General features: G+C 41.0%; 1 protein-coding gene across 1 annotated transcript in view; it reads left to right on the plus strand.

Annotated features, from left to right (window-relative positions):
• Window positions 1-12,230, plus strand: part of EXOC4 (exocyst complex component 4) — a 579,446-nt gene that overhangs the window by 307,429 nt on the left and 259,787 nt on the right. The gene's annotated exons all lie outside the window — the stretch shown is intronic.

Raw genomic sequence — 12,230 nt, forward strand, 5'->3', positions numbered from 1 at the left:
ATCTTAATTCAGCCTTGGAGAACCTAAAAGAAGCATAGGTCCTGTCATCTTGTTGGCTTTTTGAACATTTGAGTTGTGTTCCAAAAGGTGAAGATTGTAGGGGGGTTTGAAATGTTCTCTTCTCTATGGAATGACCCTCAACCTCTATGGGTCATATCAAAACCTAATTTTGACCACCCAATCAGCCCTGAACCTATTCTTATGAGGTAGACTCATATATGCATATGAGTTCGAAGTCAGCCCGGGTTGGAGTGGATTTCGAACAAATTGTGTAGCCTGTTGTTGACCTTTGCAACCCGAAAGACAGTTGCATCTGTCAAGTAGGAAAATTAGGTACCACCTTAAAGTGTGGGGAGGCTAAATTAACTAATTTATGAGGCCATAAAAAAAAAGACTCCAGCAAAAGCATGCGAGGGATGCAGAAGTACTTCATCAGTGTCGCAGATGGACGATGAAAGCGACAGCTCCCCTGGCGGACAGAAAAGTTAAATAGCCTCTGTCTATGTCTGTATATGTTGTACGTCAAAATTGGCATTGAATGTTTGCCATATATGTGTACACTGTAATCCGCCCTGAGTCTCCTGCGGGGTGAGAAGGGCGGAATATAAAAGCTGAAACAATAAATATAGTATATCAGACCTATCCTGTCCTAGGAAAACAGCGGGCAACTGTCAGAGGAGAAGGGTCTGCATAAGGCTGAAGGAAACCTTGGAGAATCTCACTCCATTGTTTCTCTCTCACACACATGAACACTTTCTGGAAAATGCACTTAAGGACTTCACATATTTAATCATCACTGGAATTAATTGGTGACCACCTTTTTATGATGTTCCTCCCCTGGCCCTTCTTTGTGCATTCAAGTGTGCAATAGTTTTAGCTTGCTATTTTTCTTTTATCTTCAAGTCTCCTCCAGGTTATGGTGAACTTATCATAGGGGTTCATTTCTGGCAAGAGTTGTTCAAACAACATTTGTCATTAGTTTCCAAGGATTTTGAGAGAATGTGTTGTGTGAGTCAGTTTCCATGGTTGAGTAGGCCTCCCAGAGTCACTGGTCTAGATCAAAGGAAGTCATAGTCCCACTCTATTCTGCTTTGGTCAGACATCACCTGAAATACTGTGTCCAATTCAGGTCTCCACAATTTAAAAAAATATATTGACAAGCTGAGACATGTCCAGAGAAGGGTGACTAGAGTCCAATCTCCAATACTTAAACCACTGAACCATCCTTGGCTCCCTCTTGATTTGTCCATACTCATAATACTCCTTTCGGTTCGGGATGTTATTCTGGAATATTTTTGAAGACGTGGGAGAGAGCCTTTGTTGTGGCTGCTCCCAAATGATGGGCTTCTCTTCTACAGCAGGTTTAGTTGTTCCCCTCTGTTGTCTTTCAACTGAGGTTGCTATTTAGGAAGACCTTAAAAGGGCTTTTAACTTTTTTCAGTAGGTGAATCTTTTAATGAGGTATGTTGTGTTTATATTTTAATACACTTACCTTTTTTAAAAAAAACGATTTAGTGGTTTAATTGTCTTTCAACATTTTGGATTAATTGTATTCAATTGTATACCTGGAATCCTGTGATGAAGAAGATTGGTGGCAATGTGCTATTAATGCTAAATATGAAAATAGTGGATATGCAGGTGTACGGGCTGAGCATCCTTTATCTAAAAATTTGAAATGCTCCGAAATCAAATATCATCCAAATAGATGGCTGAGAGAGTTATACTTTTGTTTCCGATGGTATTATCTATTTCATATCAATTAGTATAAAACTGATAAAAATAGAAGGAGCACAGGTGGCTAAATATCTTTTGACCAAAAACGGGCAACAGCAATGGCATTGTCTGTAGCCTCCAACAATTCTTCCTCTGTACATGAGGCAGGGCATAATGGACAAGCATACAGATGCGGAGTTGTCTGTTCTTCTCCACAGTCACGATGGTTGAATCTACACAGACATTTCATTGCAAATGTATATGTGAATGCAAGTAAACAATCTGAAATGCAAGCATTCTTGTCCCAGATGTTTTGGTTATGGGATACTCAGCCTATGTATTAAAAATAACTGGAAGATATTGCATTTAAGTATAATGTTTTCAGATATCTGAAGTTTGTCTTGCTTGTTCTCTTCACTGCATTAGAGGAAATGCTATTCTTTTATTGTACTGTGCAATGAGAGGAAACCAAATATAAATGTAAGATATATTGCAGATCCTGTTGATTGCACATTAGGAGAAAAAGTATTGTCTCATTTTCCCAGGGAAGTTTGTGGTGAAGGGAGGGTTTGTCCTCCCGTCTTGCTACATGACTGCATTTCCCTGTGTGTATAGATTCCGTGTACATAGGGATTTAAGAGAGCCTAACCTAAACGGTATATATGAGAGATGACAAACACATTAATCATACCTCCTGCTGCTGAGTCCTGAGTTGTAAGAGATGCTTACATTTTAAACAGATTGTGAAGCAGAGAAGCATTTTATATATGTGCTCGATGCTGTGATCAAATGATGAAGTACAGACAAATTGAACCACAACCTTTTGTACAACCTGCGAAATGAAAGTGCACACTGCAGCTTCTCTTCCCACATGTTCCATTCTTTGCGGTGGACTGAGAGTGACTAATATATCAGGTTTTGAAATATTAAGCATCATATTGGAATTCATGTCTTGGTAGACGTCAGATGATTGCAGCTTTGGGGAGCAGCGGTAATATTGGAGTCAAGGCATTGTCTGCACATTATCTGCCGAGCCATCTTTGGAGACAGAACAGGCGCCTCAGTTAAAAAAAAAACTTTGACCCAGAAGCTGTTATTTTTTACAAAGTTCATTTTATACCTGTTTTATCCATTTCATACTTTTCAAATAAAAATTCATTCCTGGATGTATTTTGAATTAAGTCTTCAAGTAGTTTCTTGAAGTATCCACAGGTTCTTGTCTTTTCCAAGGCTTGCATGATCAGGTTGTTTCCTTTTATGCATGAATATTCTCAGTTTTGAATTAAAAGATTGTTAAAAGATGTTGAGCAGTCCTCCTCCTCCTCCTCCTCTTCTTCCTCCTCCTCCTCCTCCTCCTTCTCCTCCTCCTTTGTGGTGTAGGAACCTATCCCTGTTATTTCCATGCTGTTTCTGCCTCTGGTATCACATTTTTCTGTGGAAGAACTAATGCCCAGAAACACATCTATAGTCCCTCCACATTCACTGGGGTTAGGGTCTCAAAAGTGGAAAAATTAAAAATATTATCTCGTAGCCTCTAGATCAGTGGTATTCAACCTGTGGGTCCCCAGATGTTTTGCCCTTCAGCTCCCAGAAATCCTAGCAGCTAGTAGATTGGCTGGGATTTCTGGAGTCTGGGCCAAAACACCTGGGGACCTACAGGTTGAGAACCACTTCTCTAGATCTTTTGGTGCAACTCTGTGACCAATCCCAAAGATGACTGTGCAAAGTCAATTGAGAGGGCTTCCTTCGGAGAAAGGATCTCAATAATGTTTCTTCTATTCACTTTTATTAAAAAAATACATTTAGCATTACTTAATTGTAATAACTTTCCATAATAAAATAAAATATGAAGCATGCAGAACACATCATGCGATGTGTGTGGCTTGACAAATGCAAGGCTGGGGTTAAAATGGCTGGAAAAAGCATTCACTACCTTAGATATGCAGATGATACCACTTTGAGAGCCAAAAAAGAGGAGGAGCTGAGAAGCCTTCTAACCAAGGTGAAAGAAGAAAATGCAAAAGCTGGGTTGAAACATAAAAAAACAAAACAAAAACAAGATGATGGCCACCGGTTTGATTGAGAACTGGCAAATAGAGGGAGAAAATGTGGAGGCAGCAACAGGCTTTGTATTTCTAGGTGCAAAGATTACTGCAGATGCAGACTGTAACCAGGAAATCAGAAGACGCTTACTTCTTGGGAGGAGAGCAATGTCCAATTTCGATAAAATAGTGAAGAGTAGAGACATCAGACTGGCAACAAAGATCCGCATAGTTAAAGCAATGGTATTCCCCATAGTCACCTATGGATGTGAGAGCTGGATCATAAGGAAGGCTGAGCGAAGGAAGAGAGATGCTTTTGAACTGTGGTGCTGGAGGAAAGTTCTGAGAGTGCCTTGGACCGTGAGAAGATCCAACCAGTATCCATCTATCTTCCTTCGCTCAGCCTTCCCTATGATCCAGCTCTCACATCCGTAGGTGACTATTGGGAATACCATTGTTTTAACTATGCAGATCTTTGTTGCCAGTGTGATGTCTCTACTCTTCACGATTTTATCGAGATTGGTCATTGCTCTCCTCCCAAGAAGCAAGTGTCTGGTATCCTTGAAGTGACTGGCTTGACTCTGAAGCAGCTGGGGGTGGTGACGGCCGACAGAGACCTCCGACGTGGGCTGGTCCATGAGGTCACGAAGAGTCAGAAGTGATTGAATGAATAAACAACAAACAACAGCAAAAGAACAAGGGAAAGTATTGCCAGAAGACAAAACATTTTTGTTTTATGTTGAGTAGAAGCGGTAGATGTCTAAGTTTAATATATGGCACTTGATTATCGCTATAATTCTCAGCTTCTTTCTTGACAGACATATGGCACTCAAGGCGGATCACAAATAAAAATGTCACTTAAAGGACAATAAAACTAAAGCAGTCTGAAAATACGGCTTCATAAAAACAAGCGCCAAGGAGAGCTATTTTTCTTCCTTGTTTTCCCAGCTGTGAATGAGCTGGGTTTATAGGTGATCTGGCATTTCTTTTCCTTTTGGAGAATGTCTATCTGGTATATCTCAAAAGATAGGAAAGAGGTAAACTTTCTGAACATGCTGGAATGAATGATTCCTCCTTATAACCAGATTGAAAAAGCCTTTAAAGGACTTGGAAAAGATGGCCAGATGCCCCCCAAATCCCATTTGGTTGCTCTTTTTAATTTATATTTCTATAATGTTAGGGATTATCATAATCTAACTACATCTTGAGAAGTTGCATTCTCAAATAAGAAGAGCCTTATATGTTCTACTTTTCCAGGTTCCTTTTTTCTTCCCTTGATTGCTGGCAATGGTGTTCCTGGAGCCGAACTCTCAACGTCCTTGGCTAGGAAGGTGTATTTACACTTTTAATGGCCCTGGCACCTTGTCAGGGAATGGTTTCCAGGGGAATAGCTTCTGGATTTTTCACTGCTAACAATGTTGTCGAACTGTTTTATCTTAGGTACCATTAAATAACTGCTGCAAGCTTTCCCCTTCCCTTTTGTATTAAAATATTTAGAACTTCCACTGAGTACAAATTTCCTCTGATGATAAAATCCAACAAGATGTGAACAAGGAGTCTTTTGGGCAGGTTTTCAAACTGGAACCAGGCACGCAATTTCTCTGCAGCTTTCACTTATTCATATACAAATTGAAGGTTTTGTTTGCAAGGAGTTAGCTGAATAACTTGCTTTTCAGTGGAAATCTTGGTCTGCTTTGTCAGGATGGTTGCTTGAGAACGGCAGAGTGAATGTATATAAAGAACAGCGTGAATATGTGTAAAGCACTTGGAACACTTGAATGGTGCAAATTGTTGTCACATATTTCCAGCTTTATGGTATTTACTATTATAATTCAGGACTGGGAATCATGTAGCCTTCCAGATGCTGTTCTACTCAAGCTTCCAGCAATTCTCATCAGGCGCGTCTGGTGGGGACGCGAGACAGGGCCTTTTCTGTGGCGGGCCCCCGACTCTGGAACACCCTCCCCAAAGATCTTAGACAGGCCCCTATGTTGACAGTCTTTAGAAAGAACTTGAAGACCTGGCTCTTCCGATGTGCCTTTCCAGAATAGGAAAACTCCAACAACAAGTCCCAGAAGCACTTTATTAGAAATTAAGATTGTTGGCACACTGCACTTACCCTATAATCCTTACATATCATCTGTCACATCAGCACTTTTAATCTGTACCCATTACTCTAGCCTGGCCCAGTTTTATTGTGTCCTGGTGTATTGTTTTATTGCTTGTTGTTTAATATTGCTTTAACTGTATATAATAATAATAATAATAATAATAATAATAATAATAATAGACTACTCTAAGCTGTGGCTGCTGGGATTTGCAGTAGAACAATGTATTGTAGAGGGCTGCTTGACTTCTATTCCTCTTGTATTTTCTCGTTGTGTTCCTTTAATTCATTTCTGAATTGTAGCAACTTTGTCTCATAGTTTTCTTGTCAATTTTAGTTTGGAAAGGTTTGCCACTGCCTTCCCGTGAGACTAGGGAATGTGACTTGGCCAAGGTCATCCAATGGCTCTTTGACCTGCAGTCTCCTAGAGTCCAGTACTCAAATCCTTACATCATGTTGGCTCTCAGAGATGGCAGGTTTTCTACCCCCTATCCTATCACTCTTCCATGGGCTAAACCAGGCATGGGAAAACATTTTTGCCATTGGACACATTGCTTGCCCAGGAGGGAAGGGGCTAGGCACACACTGGGGGGACGACCCAGGAGAGGGAAGGCCAGGAGAGGCCAGGGACATCCTCAGGTTGTCCTCCCAGCATAAGAACGGGGCTGCTCATCCCATCCTTAAGCTGAAAGGAAGGCAGGACACATGGCGACTGCACCGATCCTCCTCCTCCAATCCTCGAACTATCCTCTTGGCTATATGCTGGGAGGAGGGTGAGACACATGGTGGCTGAGAGCACTCCAGAGGGCTCTCAGCTGCTTCGTGCCTTCCTCTCCCATCTTTTTGTCTGTATTTATTTATTTAGAAATTTTAAATCCCGTTCTTCTCTACCTCCGTGGAGGAACTCAGAAAGGTTAACAGCAAAATTCAATGCCATACAATAAATAAGTTCTAAAATACATATGAAACAATTAATAATAATAATAATAATAATAATAATAATAATAATAATAAACCTTTATTTATACCCCACTACCATCTTCCTAAGGACTCGGTGCGGCTTACAAGAGGCCGAGCCCAAATATATCAGTAAAAAAAGCAACAACAGCAATACAGACAATAAATAAACTCATAAACAAAGCAATAAACAATAACAATAACACCACGACGCATTAAAAACCTATAGCAGGGCCAATTGTAATAATTAGAATTTTAAAAATGCTGGGCATGACAAGGTGACATATAACTAGGATAGGTATTTGGAGAGAGATGGAGCGAGCAGACAATCCTAGATCATTAGTAAAGTGCGATTAGGGACATGTTCCTTAAGGTTTCCTTATTCTGGGAAGGCACACTGGAACAACCACGTTTCAGGCTCCTCTTAAAGACTGCCCAAGTTGGGGCATGACTAATGTCCTTGGTGAGCTAAATGTTAAAAACAACATCCAACTCAGTCCAAAACCTTGTGGTCAAATAATTACTAGTTTATATCAGATTATCCATCAAACTGCAAATGCCTGACTCCAAAGTCAGGATTTTAGATGCTTCCTGAAGGACAGAAGAGAAGGGGAAGACCTAATCTCTCTGTGGAGAGAGTTCCATAGCTGGGGGGCCACCACAGAGAAGGCTGTCTCTTGTCCCCACCAAACACACCTGCGAAGGTGGTGGGACTGAGAGCAGGGCTTCTCTGGAAGATATTAAAGTCCTTGATGGTTTATAGGGGAAGGTACGTTCGGACAGGTAAACCAGGCCAGAACAGTATAAGGTTTTGTAGGTTAAGGACATGACAAGTCGCTGTGGACAGGGAAAATTAGGAGGATCTGAGGTATCCAAACTTTGGGCCTTAGTTTGCCCATGCTTGGGATAAACACAGCCGTTGAATACCCAGCTCCCTCAACTGTTACTCAGTGGGATCGGTTTCCAGTCCTTTTACCATTTCGATCGTCTTCCCATAGACACTCAGTTTGGGAAGGATGGCTATAGAGATAAGTAAACCTGCCCCTCATGGACTAAGTTTCTTTTAGAAATATTAAATTGTGTTTCTGTATGTGGCAGGCTCTTGCAAAGTCTTCGTGCCGTCTCTTCTGACTCTTTTTAAAATGCCTCCTTAGCAAGGCCTGTTCATCTCCCACACTTTTGATCGTAAGAGAGCGCTGACATTTCAGGCTTCATTACAGAAACATTTAGCTGCCATGCTAATGGACCCGTCTCTCGACTCCCACTCACGGCCGCATCCAGGTAGGCACACTTGGCTGAGAGCATCAGCAAAGTGGAGCTAATCTTAACTTCGTGATGCATTTGGCTTCATCTCCAGCATGCCTTGTTCCTGCAAGATGAAGAGAGAGAGAGAAAAACCTATCCTCAACAAGAAGCCCTTCTAGTTTATTACCAGACAAATTAAATCACCACGCTGGCACTCTTTCTTTTATACAGCAGCTGGAAAACATTTAATGCTTTTCTGCTTGCTGTAAAAGGCCGCCGTAACCCACTGTGGGCCATAAAGATATGAAAAATACAAGACTAGTTGGTATTCAAAAGAGATTTCTGGGAATGGTGAGGTGGCTACAAAAGCCAGGGTTCCTGGAATTCTGAACAATAAAAATGTTTCTCGTTAAGGTGACAGTTATCGAGCCTTCTCTTTGCAGCCACCTTGTATTGCCCTGACTGCAGTCATGGTCAAAATGGCTCAGAAATAAGCCATGTGTACTAATCCAAACGAAAGGTCTACTAATAGTACAGAAATACAGATACTGGTTGATTATCCCTTTTTCAATTGCTTGGGACAAGAAGTCTTTTGGATTTTTAGGAACTATGATATACTTCCATTTGTTTATAGGTACATACATAATGAGTTATCTTAGAGATGAAACCAAATTTACACACCAAATTAATTTATGTTTCATTTACTTCTTATAGCCTGAGAGTAATTTTATAGATTTAAAAAAATATATAACTTTGGGTTGTTGTAGGTTTTTTCTGGCTGTATGGCCATGTTCTAGAGGCATTCTCTCCTGACGTTCCGCCTGCATCGATGGCAAGCATCCTCAGAGGTAGTGAGGTCTGTTGGAACTAGGAAAAAGGGTTTATATATCTGTGGAATGACCCGGGTGGGACAAAAGACTCTTGTCTGCTGGAGCTAGGTGTGAATGTTTCAACTGACCACCTTGATTAGCATACAATGGGCTGAATGTGCCTGGAGCAAACTTTTGTTGAGAAGTGATTAGATGTCCCTGTCTGCTTCCTCTCTGTTGTTGTGCTGTTGCAATTTTAAGAGTTTTTAATACTGGTAGCCAGATTTGGTCATTTTCATGGTTTCCTCCTTTCTGTTGAAATTGTCCACATGCTTGTGTATTTCAATGGCTTCTCTGTGTAGTCTGACATGGTGGTTGTGAGAGTGGTCCAGCATTTCTGTGTTCTCAAATAAAATGCTGTGTTCATGTTGGTTCATCAGGTGCTCTGCTATGGCTGATTTCTCTGGTTGAATATATAACTTTGTACATGAAACAAAGTTTAGGTGTGTTGATCCTTCAGAAACCAAAGATTTCACTTTCTGAGTCAGTCATATGGACAGTTTTGGATTTTGGAATATTTCAGATTTTGGAATGCCAGATCAGGAATGCTCAAACTATATTTGATCAGTTATAGTAAATATTTCTCTCTTTGCTTTGTTTTAGTCCTGGGAACAGTCCATATGACTTTGATCAACAGTTAGGATTAATCCATTACTTGGTCATGGATCCAAAACTTTATGTAAGTTTGGGATCTAGAGGTACTACTGCTTCAGCCAAGGCAGAGAATGCTGGAAAACATGGTTCTTTCTTTTTACAAAGAATTGTAAAATCAGCCCAGGCTTCTTTAATCTAGATCGGTGAGCTAAAGCTTTGTACATTAGAATCGGAACACACAGTGGAAGTGCTAAGAAAATTAAGCAAAACTTGAATTGTCAAAGGCTTTCATGGCCGGAATCACTGGGTTGTTATAGGTTTTTCAGGCTATATTGCCATGTTCTAGAAGAATTATCTCCTGATGTTTCACCTGCATGTGTGGCAGGTATCCTCAGAGGTTGTGAGAACCTCATGTCAAGAGAGAATGCTTCTAGAACATGGCCATACAGCCCGAAAAACCTACAACAACCCACAAAACATAACTTCATTGCAAATCCACTGGGCAAACAGAAACTTCTCCACATTCCTGTTCCTATACTGGGGACTTGTTCCAGATTCCACAGTTTACAAGGAACAGCAGTTCATGCGAAAAAGATCTTGGAGTCCTCCTGGACAACAAGTTAAACATGAGCCAACAATGTCGTGTGGCAGTCAAAAAAGCCAGTGGGATTTTTGCATGCATAAATAGTACAATGTCTAGATCCAGAGAAGTCATGCTACCCCTCTATTTTGCCTTGGTCAGACCACACCTAGAATCACACTGTGTCCGATTCTGTGCACCGCAGTTGAAGAAATATGTTGACAAGCTGGAAGGTGTCCAAAGGAGGGCAACTCAAAGGTCAAGGGGCTGGAGAACAAGCCCTATGAGAAGCAGTTTAAAGAGCTGGGCATGTTTAGTCTGCAGAAGGGAAGGCTGAGAGGAGACATGATGAGGGCCATGTATAAGTATGTGAAGTGAACTCATAGGGAGGAGGGAGCAGGTTTGTTTTTTGCTGCCCTGGAGACTAGGATGCAGAAACTACAGGAAAGGAGATCCCACCTGAACATTAGGAAGATACTTCCTGACTATGAGAGCTGTTCAGTACTGAAACTCTCTGCTCTGGAGTGTGGTGGATGCTCCTTGATCTGGAAACTAAAATTGTGAATATGCTTTCAATTTCTGGTTCGTCTTCCTACTAGGGATTCCAGAGTTAGGGAAGCTGAGCATCCCAGGTCACAGTCCAGGCTCAGAGGAAGGTCAGGGTGGTGCCCTGGCTGTTAATGGCTAGAAAGAGTCAATCTTATGGTCCTGAGGACCTACATTGAGCACTGATTATCCTATTTGCAGATAGCATTTATTATTATTTGAAAATCTCAGGAGCTGAGAAGAACAGAAAGCTCTTTCTGCAAAAGCCGATCCTTGAATAGCATGGCCGGAGAAGATAAGACGGATTGCTTAATTTCTCACTCGAAAGTTCATCTCCATCAGAATATTAATTAGTGCAGGTTGATTCACTGTTACAAGAGCATCCCTTATACTTAATTTCACCCTGTATTTGCTAAGGGAGCATTCAAACTGTTTTTATAAAGGGCAGAAAGTCTCCTATTTTGTTCCAGTTCTTTTTGATTTTGTTTTTAGAGAGCCATACACATTTTGTTTATCCCAAAATATTATTTGACAGCTTTTGCTATGATTAGAAACTTTTTTATATCTGCTCCCAGGTCATTTTATTGAACTTATTATAAAATCAGAAAGAACAAATCATAGAATCATAGAACCAAAGAGTTGGAAGAGACCTCATGGGCCATCCAGTCCAACCCCATTCTGCCAAGAAGCAGGAATATTGCATTCAAATTACCCCTGACAGATGGCCATTCAGCCTCTGTTTAAAAGCTTCCAAAAAAGGAGCCTCCACCACACTCTAGGGCAGAGAGTTCCACTGCTGAACGGCTCTCACAGTCAGGAAGTTCTTCCTCATGTTCAGATTGAATCTCCTCTCTTGTAGTTTGAAGCCATTGTTCCACGTCTTAGTCTCCAGGGAAGCAGAAAACAAGCTTGCTCCCTCCTCCCTGTGGCTTCCTCTCACATATTTATACATGGCTATCATATCTCCTCTCAGCCTTCTCTTCTTCAGGCTAAACATGCCCAGCTCCTTAAGCCGCTCCTCATAGGGCTTGTTCTCCAGACCCTTGATCATTTTAGTCGCCCTCCTCTGGACACATTCCAGCTTGTCAATTTCTCTCTTTAATTGTGGTGCCCAGAATTTGGCACAATATTCCAGGCTAGGACTTTTCCATCAGTCTGAACATCTTTATGTGACTGGAGTCTTAGATGATTATTTCACTTTGCTAGGTAGAGATGGACACCTTTCAATAAAAGTTGCTAACATTCCATACATTTTCAGTTCTCATGCTTGCATGAATGCAAAGAAAACAATATAGTGGGAAGAATTTAAAACTTAATTTAGGAGAGTTGTCATACTTAATTGAACCAATGAGGTATAAGGGTTGGGACTCTGGAGAACAATGTTTGAATCACTGCCTTATCAAAACGAAAACCAACTAGGTGATTCTGTGCAAATCACATTCTCAATCTCAGAGCAAGAAAACAACAACAACAACAATGACAACAACAGCTTTACTGTAGATCAGTGGTTCTCAACATGTGGGTCCCCAGATGTTTTAGTCTTCAACTCCCAGAAATTCTAACAACTGGTAAACTGG

The sequence above is a fragment of the Anolis sagrei genome, chromosome 5 (genome assembly GCF_037176765.1).
Source record: "Anolis sagrei isolate rAnoSag1 chromosome 5, rAnoSag1.mat, whole genome shotgun sequence".
Classification (NCBI taxonomy): Eukaryota; Metazoa; Chordata; class Lepidosauria; order Squamata; family Dactyloidae; genus Anolis; species Anolis sagrei.